The sequence below is a fragment of the Sinocyclocheilus anshuiensis genome, unplaced genomic scaffold, assembly GCF_001515605.1.
Source record: "Sinocyclocheilus anshuiensis isolate Anshui unplaced genomic scaffold, SAMN03320099.WGS_v1.1 scaffold86, whole genome shotgun sequence".
Classification (NCBI taxonomy): domain Eukaryota; kingdom Metazoa; phylum Chordata; class Actinopteri; order Cypriniformes; family Cyprinidae; genus Sinocyclocheilus; species Sinocyclocheilus anshuiensis.
In genome coordinates this window covers 4,296,007-4,301,718 of record NW_015547662.1, presented here as the reverse complement: position 1 = coordinate 4,301,718, position 5,712 = coordinate 4,296,007, and positions in this window count along the sequence as shown.

Sequence of the window (5,712 nt, the reverse complement as noted above, 5' to 3'; positions counted from 1 at the left end):
TTCTGATATCCTTCCGAAGAAGATCATTCTTCTCATGTTTTCAGTATTGTTCAAGATTGATCCAATTCTCAAAACCCTTCTAAATTTTTTGTTCACAAACCTGATTCAATACTCGAGTTCATCTCATTGACCCTTTTGAGTAATCTCCAGTTAACAGTATACTACACTGAAAAAAAAAATCAGTAGAAAAATTGAAAAGATACTGGTAATTTTCTGCCAGGACGTTATCCATTAAGTTTACCAACATTTCCTTTAACCCTAATATACAACACAATGCAATGCAATGTATAATTAAAAAAAAGGCGTAAAGCACCAGTGAAAAATCAATACGACCAACATTTCCTTTAACCCTAATATACAACACAATGCAATGCAATGTATAATTAAAAAAAAGGCGTACAGCACCAGTGAAAAATCAATACAGAAAATTCCTTCATATTAATACAGTACAATGTGCCCTATTTTATGGATTTTCTTAGAATATAGAGGTGAGCATTATGAGTGAATAATGACTTAAATTTCAGTCTATTTTCACACATAGCACATCATATTAGGTCATATGGCTTTTGCATCATTTTTGAAGCTTTAATCTTCCAGTCCCCATTAATGAAAGTCATTCATCAGTACATTCTTCAAGGTTTCTTCTTTTGTGTTCCACAGAAGAAAGAAATGTGTTTGGTATGATATCCATAAATTATTACAGAATTCTCATTTTTGGATAAACAAGTCCATCAAGCCATAAATATGTAATTATTCTACAACTCACATACTCTTGCTATTACAGCTTTGTAGCTAGTGTTCTGTACATCTCCATTTATTTTCCCTTTATCCTTCACCTGCATGCATGCATGCTGCATTTCCGTCAGCTGTGTGTCAGTGTTGACTGGAAGAGATGAACTGTTAAAGTGCTGTCTCAGTTAGAGCTCTGCATTTCTCAGTCTTTCTTAGTGAAAGCAACAGTCTATTGTGTTGCATAAATATTTTAAACCGACTGAAGTTCGCACAAAAAAAGCTCCCTCACACACTCTCTCTCTTGTTATTTAGTTAAGTTCAGTGTGTTCTGACAGGATCAATGATACCTCTTCTGGTTAAACAAAGAAATAACAGATTTATAGACGAATGGGAGTAGCTGAACTTCTGCTGTGTCTGCAAGCATGAAGATGAGCTTGGCAGAGTGTGTTGGAGAGATCAGGTGCTGGATTCTCTTGTTGTTTGATGAGCTTTTCATGCTTAATTAGACTCACATTTCACACATCAAAATTCAGAACCTTCTTTTCTTAGTGGGTTGATGACGACGTGTGTTTTGGTTTGCCATTGCCCATCAGTATGAGACTCCCTTGCGGCCCAGCAGGCGAGCACATGCAAACCTGCTCACTCTCACACTCACATGTACAGTACGCTCAGACACAAGCATGCATGCTGTATAAAGGTGTAAGTGCGTACCAGGACCCCAGCTGGTCTCTGTTGATCTGTTCTGCAGAGAGTCTTAATTAGTTATGGGAGATTTACCCAGCATGCTCCCTTAAACACATCACTTTGGCCTCTCTTTTTTTTCTCGCAGTTTCACTCTCCTTTACTTTCTTTTCTCTATGTTGCCCTATGATTGTTATTTCTGCCACGGTATAAAAAAAAAGGTAATAGACTTTTCCACAATTCTGAGTTTTTTCTCTCAGAAAAGTCAGATTTTTGAATCATAAACAAGCAATCGAGAGAAAAAAAAGTCAGAATTGTGAGATAAAAAGTCGCAACTGCCTTTTGAATTTTTTATTCTGTGGCAGAAAAAATAGCATTGCAGGATGTAAACAGAATTCTGAGAAAAAAATTCTGAATTGCAAGAAATAACCGCAGAATTTCGAGATGTAAACCGGTGAGTTTATATGTCACAATTAAATTTTGAGAGTTTATATCTTGCAATTCTGAGTTGCGGGAAAAAATCTGAATTGTGAGATAAAAAGTTGCAATTACCTTTTTTGTTTATTTTTTAACTTTGTGGCTAAAATGCGCTTCCATGGTTTGTCTTTCTTCAAATATAAATTATAGCATTGTGATGGCATTACAGTACAAGTTGCCTATTTTACCTTTGTGTTCTTGTGTTTCATATTTTGGAAAAACTATTTTCTCTTGTACACATGTATACTGAATGTAATTTTTATATTTATAACATAATCATTCTATACCTTGATTGTTCTAAGTGGGTGCCAAGTGTTAGCATGCTTGTTTTTATATCTTTGACCAGCTGGCAGGCTAATCTCTTATTTCATTACATGGATATTAAGAGTTTGGCCATGTCTTAGATTTAATTTTTCATGCAGCCCATATTAATGATAATACAAATCCTGACTGGGCCGTGTTTCTAAAGTTATGAGTGGTAAACACTCCTAGGTATCAGTAAACAAAAGGAGAGCTATAAAAAAATTTAAATAATATCTGACTTTTTCCATTCCAGCATATTTTCAAAGCTGTGGATGAACGTCACTCATTTTCCATCTACAGCACTAGCACACTTTGTCAGTACTCTGCATATTTTATTATGGATAGGGTTTTTCTAATAATGAGCTTGATCACATTAACATAATCACAGTATTCTGTTTGCATTAGCTTCAAGTACTGCCTTAATCGCATTATGAGGGTAGATGTAAACTAGATGGCAGAATATAAAAGAAAGAATTATTTTTAAAGGAGTAGTGTAATTTTTTGTCATTTCCTTTAGCTATTTTTAGTCAGGTATTATTATTAAGACGTACTCCTTTCCTGCATAAACTGACTAAATAATAATTTAATGAACTGAGTTTACTAAATATAACATTGTGAGCTAAATGGTATACTTAAGGAATAATACACGGCTAGCTGTGCATTAAACTATTTAAATGCACGACGTGGAGGCCAAGGTTGCATCTGCGGAGTGCGTTAAAATCATTTAATGCACAGCTAGCCATGCATTATCCCGCTTATACCATGGTACTTTGCAAGCATTGACAAGTTAAAGCTGTTTATGATGTTTGCAGTGCAATATTTGACAGGAAGGATAAAAATTATGGTTATTTTCGTCAGTTACGGCTTGTTAGCTGTAGCATTCTGCCCGCTTCAAATCAGAAACAGAGATGAAGTAGAGCGATAAGATCACATTTATTTGAAATAATGAATTATAACATTTATTTTAATTAATTATCGATCAACCGATTGAGAGAGAGAAAGGGAGAGAGATGACAGTTGTATGTGTTTCTGTGCTCCTGAGTGCTTGTGTGTACGCAGCACGGTCTTTGACCCCTCTCTCTCTCTCTCTCTCTCGCTCTCTTTCTCTCTGTGTGTGTGCGAGTGATGTGTGTGTGTTTGTGTGTGTCAATGAAAGCAGCGCATTAATATAGAACAGTGATTAAACTGACTTGGAGCTACCTGTGCATTAAACGGTTTTAATGCATACCTGCCAGCCAATCAGAATTGAGTATTCAGACAGACCATGGTATACAGATAAATATATATACCCAATACTACAGTTTACAGTACATTTATAATGAAGAAAAATTTGCAGCATTTCAAATACAAAAATAGTGCATTAGGACACAGCTCAAGACGTGGTGAAGACTGTCACCTTCAACAGAAATGTGGGAATGCTTTGTCCAGAATGATGTCTAGGAGGAAGTAGGCTCAGTTTTGCCAAGATTGAGGATAAGATCATCTAAAACAAATTAATTTGATTTATAAATTTGATAAGGAAACCAAGAATCTAGGGTATAGAGAAAATAATAATGGACTTGTGCAGATAGTAAAGAGCCTTGTTGTATTCCACTAATGAATGTGCGGGATGTGTACTGATGGCACCACAATGGGGTGGCCAGAGGGGCAGAATAAAAAAAAACTATATTATTATTATTAACTGATGAAAAAAGTTAACCTGAAGTTGTTATAAAAAGCATAGATAATTTAGCCATGGTTTGGGTTAAACAATTTTATAATGAAAGGGAAAAATGAATTAAGAAAAATATATATAAATGTAGCATCACCTTGGTTTCATCGAGAAAAAAACTACAGCTATAGTTGAACTATACAGTCGAATGACTTCAACATCACCATCACTAAGCTTCTGAGAACTGTTTCGGTGTTTATTTGAAAAACATTTTCCCTGAAGGTTTGAGTTAGAATAGGTTGCAAAAGTGCGATTATAAACACATCGAAACTTTGAATGCAGATTAGTGAGTAGATGAGTTTGCTTGTTCGGTGCCAATCATTTCAAAATGTTTCGAAAGGCTGGTACTCTCCCATCTGAAAACGTGCCTGCCCCCAACACTGGACCCATTTCAGTTTGCCTACAAACCCAACAGGTCAACTAAGGACGCCATCGCCTCAGCTCTCCACACTGCCCTGAATCACCTGGATAAAAGAAACACTCATGTCAGAATGCTATTCATCGATTTCAGCTCTGCTTTTAATACTGTGATTCCATCTAAGCTGATCTGACCTTGGCATCAGCCCCTCTCTCTGCAACTGGACCTTGGACTTTCTCACCAACAGACCAGGGTCTGTTAGGATTAACAATTTCAACTCCTTCATCCTCACCTTGAACAGTGGCGTACCACAGGGCTGTGTTCTGAGCCCAATTCTCTACTCCCTTTTCACCCATGACAGCATACCTGTACATGGCGCTAACTCCATAATCAAGTTTGCAGACGACACCACGGTGTTAGGCCTGATCAGCGGTGACGTTGAAACGGCCTACAGGGAGGAGGTTCAGCACCTGGCAGTGTGGTGTGCCGACAATAATCTCACACTCAACACCCAGAAGACCAAGGAACTGATTGCGGATCCCCAGTGGATTAGGAAAGACCACACCCCCATCTACATTGATGGGGCCGAAGTAGAATGTGTGTCTAGTTTAAAATTCCTGGGTATCCATATATCTGAGGATTTTTCCTGGACCCTCAACCCCACCACTCTGATCAAAATGGCGCAACAGCCTTTTTTTTTTAGGAAGCTAAGCAAAGCTCACCTGTAACGCTAAATCCTGCTAAACATTTATCGATTCACAATTGAAAGCATCTTAACAAACTGCATCACAGTGTGGTATGGCAAATGCACTGTCTCAGACCAGAAGGCCCTCCAACGGATTGTTAAAACGGCCCAACACATCACTGGTGTTTAGCTACCCTCCATCAAATACATTTACCTCAAACGCTGCCTACAAAGGGGGAGAAGCATTATCAAAGATACCTCTCACCCCAGCCACGGACTGTTTACTCTTCTACCATCTAAGAGACGTTACAGGAGTCTTCGCTGTCGCACCAGCACTCAGGGACAGTTTTTTCCCCTCATCTGTCAGCCTACTAAACTCTAAATTTAAACACTGAACACTGTATTCTACTCAGCCCAGCTAATATATATATATATATATATATATATATATATATATGCATTTCATTGGCCTTGTACTTGTACTCTGCACAATGACAATGTTGAAACTAATCTAATCTAATCTAGTAGTCCCATCTAGCCACTTGCTAAAAAAACGCCGCTTTGAAGGCAAGTAGCTTTAAAAAAAATCACAATCAACAATGTATTTTATATCTCAGAATAACGTGAAAATATATTGAGATTGTATGCAAGTAATAAAATACAATAAAATAACTTGCACCTTGGATTGCACAGGCTATGATAGCGTTTTCGGTAACACTTTACTTGAAGGGGTGTGCATAAGACTGACATGGCACCTTCATAATC